The 15,140-nt window shown below is 44.4% G+C and overlaps 1 protein-coding gene across 12 annotated transcripts in view; it reads left to right on the forward strand.

The window, feature by feature from the left end:
* The window catches only part of MYO9A (myosin IXA), a 176,072-nt gene that overhangs the window by 2,624 nt on the left and 158,308 nt on the right, over positions 1-15,140 (forward strand). The window contains exon 2 of one of the 12 annotated variants that reach the window (XM_048317888.1): positions 4,963-5,080. The exons of the other annotated variants lie outside the window; for them this stretch is intronic. The gene's annotated coding sequence lies outside the window, so the exon portion shown is untranslated. The remainder of the gene's footprint in view (positions 1-4,962; positions 5,081-15,140) is intronic. 12 annotated transcript variants of the gene reach the window in all.

The following is a 15,140-nucleotide window of genomic DNA, read 5'->3' on the forward strand; positions in this document are numbered from 1 at the left end:
TGTCCTGTAGTCCTGGAGCTTAAATACCTCGAGTCTAGGGAAACCGGGAGCAAACTTCCAGTGTCTGAAGCGGGTGTACAAGGAAGCTGGAGAGGGACTCTTCATCAGGAGCTGTAGTGCCAGGACCGGGGGGAATGGCTTCCCACTGCCAGAGAACAGGGTTAGATGGGATATTGGGAAGAAATGGTTGGCTGAGAGGGTGCTGAGGCCCTGGCACAGGGTGCCCAGAGCAGCTGTGGCTGCCTTATCCCTGGAAGTGTTCCAGGCGAGGTTGGATGGGGCTTGGAGCAACCTGGGATAGTGGAAGGTGTCCCTGCCCATGGCAGGATTGGAACAAGATCAGCTTTTAAGGTCCCGTCTAGCCCAAACCAGTCTGGGATTCTGTCATTCAAGCATGACTGGAGAGTTTCTAAAGTCATTCAGGGTGGTTGGTTTTGGTGAGCGTAGTGCGGCTGTTTTCTGCCCAGTTCTAGTTCTCGCTCTAAACCGTGCAACTTTTGAACTCAATTCCTTTAAAAGTACATTTATGAGGGAGCAAACAAGGTCGTTGAACCACTGGAAGCATCTTAGCCAGTCAAACTTGATTTCAGAAATTCCTGCATCCTCTTGGTTTGTAAATAAAAGGGAATTTGTGTTCCCTCTTGCACGTGAAACAGCGGGGTTGAAGGCATGTTTGTTGTGTTGTTGATGAAGCTCCCAGCCTGGTCCTGGACTCTGGCTCCCTGGGACAGGCTGGGTGCAGGTTTCAGCTTTGGAACGTGGTGATTTTTTTGTGTTGAGGTTTAAAAGAGCATCTGAATTTCTCAGGCTTTGTCCTGCATGCCAATGTTTGCTTCACTTCCTCTCGAGTGAACGGGATTTCTCCCCTCTCGACAAAGTAAACATGAGCATAAATATTTAAAGGATCACGGCTCAAGTTTGCAAATTGGAGACTTTCTCTAGCATTCCTTTGGACAGAAGCAGTAGCGTCGGAGGTTTGGGATGTGTCTGGGTGCTTCCCTGCTCTGGGGAGAAGCTTGGTAATTCTTTGGGCTTCATGCTGCAAAAATACTCTGCCATGTTTTCAGGTTAGATGGCTGGAATTATCACAAAGCTTGGGTTTCTTATGGAATTTTAAGGACAAAATGCTGCTGATGGGATGTCTATGGATCATTGGAATTGAGATTGGTTTTTGTGGAATTTTATTTTTCTTTTACACAGGCCCAATTTTTCTGTAAGTTCTGGGTATACGTGTGAGGGCACAGGTGTTCGGAGTTGAGACTATAGAAACCAAACATGTGATACTCTTGCCAGATAATGGATGAAAACAGGAAATAGGAATAATCCTTGTTTTCTTTGAGTGACTCTTTAATATTAAATCTTGTGCTGTGTTTGACAGGTTGAACACCATGGTGACGTGTACGTCTCGCTCCTGTGATTGTGTCGATGTCTTAACCTCTGTGTCTTGGAATTAAACTTTTAAAAGTGGACCTCAACAAACCACTTGACCTCAGAAAACATGAAAATTCAGGAGGGAAGGCTATTGAACAGGGATTTTTAGAGTTGATCTAATTTTTGTGTCTGTTTTTAAACCATTATTAAGAGTTACCTTAAGAGACCTTGTGTTAGAGTTGTTCTGTCTGTGAGGAGGAATCTGTGGATCGCTTTTTCACAGGTACCTGTGGAAAAATCTTATAGGTGAGGTGAGAGTTCCATGTCTTTGCCACAAATGCTTTTTATTCCTAACAAAAGCCCCATGATCTTAATGCTACCTCTGATGGAGGAATGTAGGCTCGCCTGGCTCAGAAGGGAACGCAAGAGGTCACTTGGTCCAAAATCCTGCTGCCAGCAGGATCGTCTGCAAAGTCACACTGGGTTCCTCGTGGCTTTAGGTGTCTCATGTTGGTCGTTTTCTACCTGTGGGCTGCAGGAGGAGAAGCGAAAGGAAGTGGTTTGAGCTGCATTGGGTGGGAAGTGTCCGCGGAGAATGAGATTATCTGTGATCTACTGCTTGCAGAGCACAGTGATCTTCACCTTGCAGCCTGTTAAACTGCTGCCTTTCCATGAGTTTACTGTCCTACTGCCTTTCCATGAGTTCATTAAGCTGCTCACAGGCTCCAGTTGAAAGAGGATCTGGCCTGGCTGAAGTCAGTCTTGGGAGGGGAACAGGGATAGTCCGGGTCCATTTGCTGATAATCAGCATGAAGCTGGCAAGCAGCTCCACAGCATTTTGGTGGAAACTCCTCAGAGTTTTTCTAGGCAAAACGAAATAAATAAATACCTGTGATTTAAGGATTATTGTTACTCTTGTGATTACTTTCTGCTGTTACGTCTTGCATTGCAGTTTCTCATTAGGCACGGATGGGCATCCCTTTGGAGAGGGATGAGACATGTCTTTATGCAGCGTTGTCATATGCCTTTGGCTGTTCACACTGTGCCAGACTGTGGTGAGACAAAGCCATGGGTCATAGTTTTGGGCTCCGTTGGTGTTTTTTTGTCAGCCCTTCTTTAGAGTTTTGCTAAGAGCCTCATGAAGAGACAGAGCGAGGTCTTCAGCCAGGCAGATTTTTTTGCCAAGGGAGATGGGGCTCAGGAGTGGAAAGGCCATGGTGCACTGAGGATGCTCGGGGTAGGACGGCAGTGACCCTGGGTCGATGCCATCATGGAAAACAAAGAAGATAGGAGCTACAGGGGCTGCTGAGGCAGCCAGTTATCCTGGGCAGACATACAGCGTGTCCAGGTTTGGGTATAGATACTTGTGCTGTCTCTGCATTAAGTACCCAGATTCAAGCTTGAAGTTTGCTTGGACCCTTTGAGATCCATCACTCCATCCTCCCAAGGAATATTGATATTCCTTAGTTGGATCCTCTCTCTGTTGGTGTGAGATCATCACGGGGGGAGCTCAGCCAGCTGTGTCTCATCCAAGCTCTCGTCTCGCACACCTACAGAGTTATGTTGCTTTTTTTGCAGCTACATGCCTGACTTAAAACAAGATGCAGGCATAGCTCTGCTATGCTCTCTTGTCATCTCTCTGTTGGGTTCTAGTGTGCCTTTAAAGATCTCTTCCAGGTCATGGAGGAAGTTTGTGAAATCCCTGTTGGTGTTAAGGGCCCTAGGGGTAGGCTGGTTCTATGTGTAGGTGATCCCCTTTGAGGGGAGGGCTGGACTGGACCCTTTCAACCCTGGTAGTTTTGGTGGTTCCAACTGTCTGCTCAGCTTCTCTTGGAAAAATCATCTTGGTTTCCGTTCCTGTGACTCGTAGGAGTTACTGCAAATCCCTGTTAGGAGCAGTGGGGAGCGGAGCAGGGGACTGTCCTGCTTGGATGCTGCATGAAGTAGTAAAGGAAAAATATAGTTTAAAATAAACAAATGCTTTGGTTACCCCCTTTAAATGTAAAAATAGCCAAAATATGTGGGTTTCAATATAATTTTTGAGTCTTATTTGCTGGTCTCTTCACCTTGAATCACTTCTGGCATCCCCCAGATGACCCTGAATCCTAGAGTTACTCTTCGGATGCCCGTTCCAGGTCTTGGCTTTTATCCATCATGCACAGATAATCTGACAGTCTTTGGACTGTCTTCTATTTCTTGAAAAGCATGACCTTTAAAAAGGTTGAGGATCCTGGATATGCTGTATCATGGATGAGCATTGATGGAAGAGGAGTGTTTAATCCAGATAGATCCATCTTTGGAAAACCTGAGCTTTAAAACCAGCCCAGACTACGAATGTTTTTGATAAACCGCCAAGAATTCTTTTATTGTATTCAGCATCTACGTGGTTGGTTTTGAGGGATGAACTTAAGTTAACTGAAAATATTTACTTTAGTAGACTTCCGTAACTCTACTGTCTTTTCATACTTCACGTAAATACAAAGACCAAAATAAAAATTCTCCTAAATGTTGCCATTTAAACTTTTATGGCACTTGTCTATGAACTGTTAGGTTGGTTTGTGCTTGTTGGGTGCACAGGACAGCTCCCCGGGGAGGAATTAGTAAATGATTTAATTGTTAAGGAATGTGGTCCCATTAGGCAAAAAAAAAAAAAAAAAAAAGGACCGCAGTGGATTGTTAGAAACGTTGTGCTAGATGAAAACAATGCTGAGCAATTTGTAACGATTTTTTTGAAATAAATGGGTTTTTTGGAAGAGCGAGGGTATGTGGGTAAATACCCCTTCTGGGGGTTTCTTCGAGTGCAGGAGAGCCGGTCTCTGCTCCTTAATCCACCAATTGCTTCGTAAAGGGGGCATCGTTATGTGGAATTTGTTGCTGCTGGTGGTGGCAAGGATGGCTGAACCACTCCAGCTCAACAAAGGGATTTGGAGAGATGCTTAAAAGCAGAGCCACTGTTTCTTTTGCTTCTTTTCATCCGAAAATAAAGATCCAGCCCTGCTGCCAAGGGATGCGGCGGCCCAGGCGCCTCCCTTGGGATTCAGGCCCCGTGTTTGCGGAGCGCAGCGAAGCGTCTGGCTGAGCAAGGAGGGCACACTCTGGGTTTCCTGCTTCCCAGCCAGACTGTGGCACAAATAACCTGCACAGGCAGGCGCCGGCGCTCCCTGTCAGGAGAGCTGGGGCGGCCATCGGCGCAGATAATCTTATCCGGAGGCGCTTCACCGTGCCTGGCAGGTAGGCAAGGAGATAGGAGGACAATGCGGAGCAGAGGTCAGGTTTGAGGTGCCTGCAGCAGATAATGAGGAATCTTAAGAGTTTTCCTCAGCTATGAAGAGAATGAACTTTACCAAAAGCAACTGAGGAGTCTGCAGGGAGGATTAGATAAACCCACAAATCCTTTTGCTGCTCGCTGCTTAACCTTGCTCGACTCCAGGGGTTGCCAAGTGCACCTTGACTTGTCAGAGCACTTGTTTCAAAGCGTAGTTCCCTTCTCCAAATGCATCTCTGATCTCACTGCAATCCACAGGGATTTGATTAAGGAATTTATTAGCATTGATAAACATTAGCAGCAATATTTCTTCTTCTATCTTTAAGGAATAACTTGCCAAGAAGGATGACATGGCTGCTGTTGCCTGTTCCTTGCCCCACCAATTTTGTGGAAAAGACATGGACTCGTGTATTGTTCCAGGCTCCAGTCTCTTTGTAATTCCAGGTGGGAGCTGCTGCCTTCCAATGTTTTGTTTCTGAGTTCAGCTGTCCTGTGCTGTGTTTCTTCATTTATGTGATTGAAATACCCCTTCAGAGCCATTGCCATTCATCTGGGGTGAACAATACAATAAATATGAGGAGAAAAATATATTCAAAAAAAAGCTCTTTCAGCACATAGAGTAAGGAGAAAAAATGAGCACAAAGGTCCATGTCTGAGGGACTGAGAATTCATTCTCCCACCTAAAAGTCTTTGCTGAAACAAGGGAAAAAAAATCCCTGCCTGAGTATTTTCCTGTTCCCACAGAGGGAAGGTGTGAATCTCACCCAGCGTTTGTTGGCTGGGTTTTAGCAACATCAGGAGTTTCCTCCTGTGTTTTTTCTCTGCAACTCAGCTGCTTGAAGGCTGCTTTCATTTTTGTTGTGTCGGGGAAGATGTGAAACCTGAGGAGCAAAAGCTAAATGAGATGTTTTATGCGGTTGTTGCAGTCTAAGGAGTGGCCCTGCATGAAACTTCTTCAATTGCATGTAAAACTCGTTTAAAAACTCAGTCTGAAAGTAGCTCGGTCTGATATTCGTGGTTCAGACTGCGTGGTGGGGACATTGTGATCTTTGGTCTTGTGTTGAGTCTATTTTTAATAAAAGTGGAATCCTCGAGAGAATATCTCAGAAAAATAATTGGAAATTAAAACCTATAGACATGGATTTGCAATGGTTTGGGTGTAGTTTTTTGTGTATTTTGAAGGTCTTTTCTCTGAGCATGGACCACCCTCTGCACTGAGAAAGGTGTTGGGGTTTTTTTCTCTTCTTGTAGGACTGGATCAACTTTCTTTTCTGTTTTGGGAGCATTAATCTACATACTTTCCTTTCAGGTATGCTCTTCAGGGGCTGCAAGGGGACAGGTATTCAAAAAACTTGAACAATTTTCCTTAGGTGAAGGATCATTACAGGTTCAGGTGCTGCCATTATTAGCGAGACTCCCGCCAGCTGCAGTTTAATTTTCTAAATGTCTAAACGTTGAAATTCCGGATTGTTACACAAGTATGTGTGTTGGTGTGCTTTGGGAGGCTGGAACTCTGGACTGCTGGGATAATTCAATTACCTAATGGCATTGATGGATTTGAAGAGAATGTCAGTCTGGGAAATTAATCACCAAGATCATAAATTCAGCCTGTTTGGTTTCTAATGTAATGCGGCTCCATGTAATGTGGGGTGCAAAATGACTGTAAAAGCTGCGAAGTCAAGTGGGAAAATTGAGTGGAAAATAGTGAGTTAGGAGACCTTGAGATGCTTCTCCTGGTGGGCATCTTCTTCAGGAGCAGCCCGCTGAGATGGGTGTCCTTGGAACCTTGGGGATGGGAGAAGCAACAGTGGATGGAAGAAAACAAAGTCCAAAACTCCGGTTTAGTTTTGGATTGTGCTAGCTGGAGTATCATCCTTTAGGGAAGACTGAGACAGAAGCTGCTGGGCTGGCACTGAGGACCTGGGTTAGGCCATATTAGACCTGAGACCATCCCATGTTTTTTTGCTGGTATTGCTGGGATCTTCTGCTTCATCCTGCAATTCCTGGTGCTCAGCAGCTCTGCAATGTGGACCTGAACTGGGTTTTGGGGGGGTTGTTTTGGCTTTAGGGGTTTTTTTGGTGCTGTTGTAGTGGGGTTTTTTGTTGCTTCCTTTTTTTCCCCTAAATGCCTAAAAATACCCCCAGCTCCAGTCACCTGGTAGGAATCACCACCTTCTGTAGTAGGGAAGTAAAATCTCTGTGGTGGCATTTGCTCTTTGATAAGAAATTTTTTTAATGCATTTCCTTTCCTCATTCTCAGCGTGCCTTTTAATTCCTCAAGAAACAAGGTGTGGGGCCTTCTGGTGCCTTAGTGGAGATCGGAATCCTCTGTGTTTGGTGCATGTATTGAGATCCCCAGGGGAAGTCTTGGGCGGGTGAATTTGGGGTGGGCAGCTGTGCAACTCTGCGTTATTTTGAGGAAAACAAGTATTTTGCTCAAGTTACAAAGTACTGCTGAGGGATTCAAGTGAAATTTTGGGTTACCTGCTTCACTCACCGTAATGTGCTGAAAAATTATCAATACACATTTGATCATGCCTTTTTTTTTTTTTTTCCAATTTTTAAACCTTTTGTTGTCCTAAAGCTGTTGATTTCTGGGCAAAAACAATACAAGGCAGTTGCTGTGGTCTGCAGGGTGGGGCTCAGAAAGGTCTTGTTGCTGATTCCCTTCGCTGGGAAGGGCTAATTATAGAGACAAACTGGGGAAGGAAGAGAACGGGGTCAATTAGAGCATCCAGCACAGTTTCCTTTAAATTAGAGGTTGGGCTGGAGAGATAAAAAAAACCAAACCCCAACGTTAAAGAGGCACAGAGTGAGACTTGAAATGCTCTGGTGCACAGTGAGCTCGGCAGCTACAGCAGATGTCCTGCAGTTTCAATTTTAAGTAAAGAACATGTTGAATTAGGAGTTTTATTGCCAGAATTGCCAAATTGAGCTGAAAAGACAGAGGAGATGTTGCTACTGCTTTTATTCTTTAATATGCTTTTGGCTTGCAGTAGGTTGAGGTAGTGAATGAAACAAAGAAATACCTTGTCCCCATCGTTGAGTAAAATGGATTTTGTGGGAAAAAGGAATTAATTTTAAGTCTTTAATGCACAGAATGTTATGTTTTCATAAAAAGACTACCTGTACCTGTACTGTTTGTACACGTAACATGGATCAGTTTTGTACGTGTTTTATCCCCTGTTGAAGAGGCCACTAGGGCTAAACTTCTTTTTCTTGGAGCTGTCTCATGGGTTTGAAAGTTTTTTCCCTGGATTTATGTATAAGATAACTCGGATTAGAGGACACAGTATTTGAAGATATGCTGCAGACACAGTACGAGCTCTGGGCTCAGAGCTCTGCAGGTGTGGAAAGCAATAAACCCCAATGCCAACTGGAATTTGTGGAAGTCAGTAAAAAACCAGAAAAGCTTTTATGGTGCTCTTCCCAAATGATCCTCTCAGTCCATTAACACCCTCCTGCCTCAGTTTTTAGGACAAGGCCATGGTTGGCAGACCCTCCCTGTGTCTGCCGGGTATTTTTGCTTCCCCTTTGCCGGACTGCCTGCCTGGCAGCGTGCAATTACTGGGAGTTGCTGTGCACAAAGGGAGATGGCAGAGCAGGGAGAAAAATCCCATAGTTTCATCTGAACGTTTCAATCCAGACTGGCAAGTTCCTTCTGCCGGTGGCGTGACTCATCCCGGGCTTCCTCACTGGAGGCCACTTCTGGCAGGCCATCAAAGGAGCAGCCCGTGCTTCCAGACCGGAGCTGAACCAGGACCTTCCTGGAGCAAGGGCTGTTTTTCTGGTCCTGGGATCTCTCGAAGTACAGAAGGTGGTGAGATGCTCCCAGATCTCAAGGGAATTGGTGATAAATTTGATGAACTCATCCGGAGGGTGAGAAGGGTTTCTTCTTGCTGCTTTGAGCAAGGCACGTGCCTGTCCAGAGGGTCCTGCCCTACTGGGGATGGGCTGGGAAAGGCCCTTTGAGGTCAATGACACAATCAGCAGAACAGTTTGTTCACTTCTGGTTTCTCGGGTAGAGCTGATTTGCAGGGGTTTAGTGTGGCAGTTAGGAAATTCTTCAGCCAGGAAGGAAATTTTTAGTTTTATTTTTCCTGAGGGCATAGGTAGAGGTGCTCCTTGCTCAGGGCTGTGGTGCAGCAGAGACTCCTGCCCTCCTCTCCTTCGTTCTCCTGGTAAAAGTGACAATATAAATGCTTCTCCCTTGGTTTTGGTTCAACCAACTTGGCTCTAAATCTTTGAAAGACCAATTTTGTTTTTTATTTGGAGCAAAGAGTTTGAGCTGCTCCACCAGGAGTTTAGGATCGTGCCATCGGGACCCAGGAGAGCCTGCAGGATGTCACTGGTGGTTTGATGTGAGAATATCCTCATGAGCTATACTCTTATTTTTAGGGATTTTTTTTCCAATTGAAGTGCATTGTCGAATGTTTTGTAGGTTTCTAATATTATTTTATAAATTATTTACAGTGTTAAATAGTATTTTTAGGCTTTTCCTACCTTTTTATTGTATCGCCATGTGCCCAAATTACCGTCCCAGGTCTCTTGTGAAGTTGTGAACACTTCTGTTGTTTGAGATGGATGTGTAGGGTCTATCAAGGAGAGATGTAGGTCTTGGCACACCTACAGCCTTGGCTGTGGGATATTCCTCACTGTAGGTGTCATGTAAGGGAGAGAAAAGCTGCAGAGAATATGAAAGGGAAGTATAAATATTTAGAGGCTGTTCCTTTCAAATATGTGGCAGGAGAGTCTTGGAATATCATGAAAAGTGGTGGTTTTCCTATTTTTTTTCATTCCTGAGTGGGTTGGAACTGGAGATCAGCATCCTGAGCTGGCAGAGGAGTCAACCTCTTGATAGTGGTCTAGAGTTCCACATGAGGAAGAGCCTCAGAGTATAGATTAAAAACGCAAAGTTAATGCAGTGAGGATCTATTGGGACACAAGAGAAAAGCAACAAAGTCATGTAAAACAGTGACTTTTGCTGCAATGTCCTGGCAGGTTGGGGCAGGGCAAGATTGCCTTTCTCAGATCAGAGGGAAGCTGCTCTGCTGGCTGGGATAAGGGCTTGGAAAAGGGAGCTTTAACTCTTCTCTTTTTCAGGAGGGATTTATCCCCCTCAACTTTTAATTTATACAGTGACATTCTAAATACCAGATTGCTCTGATTCGTCTTTTGCTTCCATTTCACGTACACATTCCTGTCCTTGCGGTTGTTCTGTGCGTGTGACGGTGTCCGCAGCGCACGGGTGGGGTTATGGTTTTCATATCACTGCCTTGTTCTGCATCTGTCTCCTGCAGTCCCTGCAGTTTTGGAGGGCTGCTACAATACTTACATTTCAGCAATTTTTCTCGTTTTTTCACCTGCTGTCTACGTGTTCACTCTGTGCTTTCCGGAACTCCTTTGCGTTGTGCAACATTTTGCCACAATTTAGGACATTTTAAAACCAAGCTCCCTGCTTTGTTTGGTATTGACATTTTTATTTCAGATTGTTTCCCGCAGAGCCCTGAGTTGATTTTTTGCCTGTGTCTGATCAGTCAGCACAACTGTTGAGCACGTGAAGCTTCACTGATTGCCGAGTTCTGTTTTGCTGCTCGGTTTTTGAGTTAGTCCTTTAGCTGAGAGCACTTAAATGCAAAGTATTGCAATTTGCGATGCGCTCGGTGGATCTCAGCGCTGAGTTGGGTTTATTTCCAATTAAGATTTTTAGATGGTCACCGGTAGGTGGTTTTATGTGAAAGCTGCCTAGACTGGGTACGATGTGCTGAAGGAGGTAATTCTTTGTTAGGTCTGTGGTTTTTAAGAGTCTCATTAAATTTTGCATGGATTCAGGTGTCTGAACATGCTCAGTGCTGCTGCTGCTGCTGTATTTTTTTCCCTCCTCAGCCGAGTCAAGATGTTAGACTCAGCTTTAATTTTCTCTGTTTCCTATGATTCTCAGTTAACCCTCTTTTCAGGAAATCAGTGGCTTCCTGCAGGCTATTTGTAGTTGCTGCTGGCCGACTGAAGCGAGGTGATGTCTGCGCACTGAAATATGATGAAACCCTTGGAAAGATTTGCTTGGAGCTACCAGGATGAGGATTTTTTTGTTTTTTAAGGCATTGTGGAGGTGAAAGCCCATGGGAGCAGCACTTCATTAATCTTATTTACTGGTGTTTGAAGAATATCTGATGTTATTGTCCGTTCCTCCATACGGGAAATCTAATCTCCACTTGAATTAGCCTTTGTAATAAGGCTCCTGCTTGATAAGCGAGTAGACAAATATTGGGGCCTTGCCACCGAGGGCTTTATCCTTCCCTGAGATAAAGCGGTTGTGCTTGAACGTAGGTTATTTATGCACGGAAAACAGACTTATCAGCATTCCTGAATTGCCCCTGTTGCAGAGATGGGGCACTCCTGCCCCTAAACAAAGCCGCATTTAGCTCGATGGCTTCTTCCCTAGCCCAGGAATAAAATATTTTCCTGTTTTCCCACGTGACCGGTATTTCTGGCACTGCCTATGGTGTGCATGCAGAAAATGCGTAAAGAATCCGGTGTCTGTGGGCAGATCCCACGTCAGGCCAGGCCTTCCAGCCCCGTGGCTGAAATAAGTGCAGCCTGTTCCCTTGGCGCCTACATGATCTGGCAGCCTGGCAAGGAGGAGCAGGGGGATGGCAAGGGTCAGAAGCAAATTGCTGCCCTTGCAAATAAAACCTCTCGTCCGTCCTGCAATCCTGGAGGGAATCCTGGAGGTCCAGCACTTTCTGCCTTGGAACAGAATGAGTGAGTCAGGCTGCCCCAAGCCTCAAAGCTTCAGTGACGTATGGGGTTGGTGTCAGAAGGTGGCTGGTGTTGGAAAGAGTGAGGATAAAAATTATTTTAAGTTGGGTACTTCTGAAGTGTCTTTATGAGTTTCCAGAGTGTTGGTCGTTATGATGTAGATTTTTTGGCTTTCTGGGTGAAAAAAGTGGAGGGAAAACTGCTTCTGGAGGGGGTCTTGCAGCTGATGGCAGGGAGCACTAGAATAGAGATGGCAGTAGAGTTAGTAGATGCAGGTGGTTTCTCCCTGTCCTTTTACAAAATTCCTGTTGAGGCATTGTGTTATGGGGGAATTCTTTGCAAAATAACACCAGGACACCCCTTGGAGAGCTCCCCTTGGTTCACCTCTTGCAAAGCCAGCCCATGACGTGGCCATGCTCAAGATGAATCTGAAAAAACCCTTTGAAGTTCTTCATCATATTACTGGAGATGAAGTATCTATTCTCACTTCATCCTATTTCTATGTAAACTCATTAACTGACCTTCTCTGCTTTATATTTCTCCTAATTCATATTTTCAATGCCCTGGTGGGCCATTTGGTGGCTTCGATGCTCATCTGATTGAATCATTCTTCGTGTTGGTTTATAACGGTGCTTCCGTTTGCTCTGGTTGTGGTGTGGAATGAAGGGAAACCTCAGGGACATAATGGGGTGTCGAGAGACAGGGGAGGGGGATGGAGGAGGCTGTAGTTGGACAAAATCGGTCCTGATCAGCATTTGCAGTCACGTGGGACATACGAAGTAGTCATCAACTTGTGTAATTTTGGTGGAGACAATTCAAAATTCAATTTGAATGCATCGTAAAGTATCCATATGTTAATTTTGAAAGCTTCTGTGTGTCTGGGTCTTGCTTGGTTTTTCCTCTCATTTGTGCTCCTGTGAATGTTTGCCAGCAGAACTCATGGGACTAAAACTTCCTAACACCTGGTTGGTCTTGGTCCAGTATTTATCTGCCTGAGTCGTTCACCTTAAACCTGAACTGGTGAGCAGAGTCCTTAGGCATGGAGAATATGAAGGCTCTCCTTTGGAAATTTCCCCAAGCCTTGATGTCGAATGCTTTCTAGGTGTCTCAGCCTGACAGGATTTCTGGTGGTTGGTGTGATGGACCTCCACTTGACTCATTTGGACAAGTTAACAACATTTCTACCAGCCTGATCCAAAGTCAGAGTCCCACCATGGTCACGTGCAGCCAGAGTTTTGGCCAGCTGCTCGTGCTCTTGGCACATGAAGTGTGAAAAATACTTGCCATCCCTAGAAAGGTTTTGAGTTGGCTGGTTGTCTCCATGGTAAGCCCACCTCACTTTTGGCTTTCCTCATTCCCAAACATAGAAAGCAGTGACCAGATGATCACAGGGAAGGAGTGTTGGAGGATGTGACCTCCTCTGCAGGAACGTGCTGTTCCTGTTACTTTTTTTGGCTCAATCCAGTGCTTCTCATTTTCTTCTGAAAAACCAGCTGGTTTAACTTCCCGTAGCAACACCACCCAAAAAAACCCTGAACCCGGCAGTAAAGGACAACCTGAAAGGAGATGTCATGGAGGGCTGTGGCAAGGACCTGCTGGGATGCAGTTAATTTATTTATAAAATCAAATTAAAAGCACGTTTGCCACAGCTGCTCGTCAAAGGAGCTGTTTTGATTTATGTTCTTGCATCTTTTGCTTCCGAGATGAGACCCAGCGGTGGCTGAATGATGAGTTCAGGAGAATACGAGCCAAACAGATGCACTTCAGAAAATGAAACTTCAATCTTGGATTTACTTAGCTCATTTCCTGGTGTCATTACCTTATCTGGATGATGAATGTGCCTAGTTGTGGGATCCTACACTGAATACATTTTGAAACGTTTTTTTTTCACGCTCCCTTCTGTGGATCTCATCACGCAGCCGAGTTAATCCATTTCAGGCAGTTTCATTTCCATACCATATGTTGTTCAAGGCGTTCTGGAGGGATAATTATGTGGACATAATTTGCTTTCCTGTGTGATGCCGAGATGTGCTCTGCTTTTCAGGTACAGGCGGAGGCACACGTGTCCTCCGAGAGGCTCTGAGGTGACTTGGGAAGTCGTTGAAGTCTTGATGACTTTCTGAAGGTTCCGTCTCCTGTTGTCTTTTAGAGGAGTCAGGAAGGACGAACGCGAGGACAAGGCAATCATGTACTCACTCTGGAATGTTTATTAGACTTACTTAACCCCCCATCCTGCTAGTGGGATGTGTTCCTTAAAGAGCAACCATCATTTCCATAACATTAATTATTGGGAAAGGTAGGAATGTAAATATTGTGGTGAATTTAACGGATTGAGGATCTTTCCTGCTCAAATCCCCCTAGCTAAGTGTTAATGTAAATTCTAAAACTGAATTATGTACTTGGAGAAAGCCCAATCCCTTTCTGGGTTTTTTCCTACCTAACTAATTTTTCCTATCTAACAAACTGTGAAGAACAAACTCAGATGCAATTGTGAATGGCTGCCAAGGCTTCACTAATTTACCTAAGTTACTGGAGCAATGCACTGAAGTTGGCAAATTTAGGAGCATCTGGATGGTACTAAAAAAGTTGAAACCTTCCTTCTTAAACAAATCTGTTTTACGACTGTCTTTGAGCAAAGTTCATTTCAATTGGTTTGTGTTAGAGGTGAACAGGTTGTCCTTGGACTAAAGATGTGACTGAAATTTGGAGGAAAAAATACTCAGTTGGATTATTTGGTAATTTAGGCTAGGAAATCTCTTCCTTGCACACACTTCCATAGTGTTTGGGTTTTTTTAAACTAAAATTTGGTTTTTTTACTGATGAATGGAGCCAGAATGAATGCAAACCAGAACGCCAGTGTATTTTTTAACTTGACAAAACAGTGCAGCAAGAACACCCATTTCCCACACAGGACTTATTTTTACTGCTTTTGTAGAAATTAATGTCCTTTAATATAAATTATGAATTCATGGTCTTAGTAGAGAAGAAATTTTTTGAAAATATGTCTGCTGATAATTGGCGTTGTAAAAGAGATTGGAAAATTAAAAAGGGATGGTGTATAATGGATGGTGCCCCTGCCCATGATGGGGTTGGAACGAGATGATCTCTAAGGTCCCTTCCAACCCAAACCATTCTGGGATTCTCTAATCACTGGGAGCAGCTTTATTCCATCAAATCTGTTGCTGTATTTCACACTGTTGATGCTGAAACCTCTACCTAGTTGATTTCAGGGCTGTAGCTGGGATCTAAGTGATACAGGGATAAAAGTGATAAGGGAGACTTGCAAGGAGGGATGTCAATGGTTGGATGATAAATCATCAAATCCCTTCAGTGGTAGCAGTTTGGAAGATGGAGATGCAGGATGTACTTTCCTCATGGCAACATGAGAACCTGGAGTGACTTTTGATGGGGGGAATCTCAAACCAGCAGGCTATGGAATGCGAGGACAAGGAACTTGGTCTTGTCTTTTACTCTTCATTAAAATAAATAAAATTTTTAAAAAACCCCAAACTTCTATTTCAGAGAAACATGTTTTAATACGGGCAACAACCAAAAGCCCTCACCCATTAAAAAATTATCCTTCAAACCTGATCATCCTTTAAAGGTCAGGGTTAAGGATGTTTGTTTAAGTCAAATTGCTCATGAGTTTTACCACAGACTTCATTGGGAAGGCTCAAGGAAAGTGGAAAATCCCTGAGGCTCAGGTGTAAAGTCAGCAAGGACAAGCAGGAGAAGAATGATTAGG

Source organism: Corvus hawaiiensis, chromosome 13 (genome assembly GCF_020740725.1).
Source record: "Corvus hawaiiensis isolate bCorHaw1 chromosome 13, bCorHaw1.pri.cur, whole genome shotgun sequence".
Classification (NCBI taxonomy): Eukaryota; Metazoa; Chordata; class Aves; order Passeriformes; family Corvidae; genus Corvus; species Corvus hawaiiensis.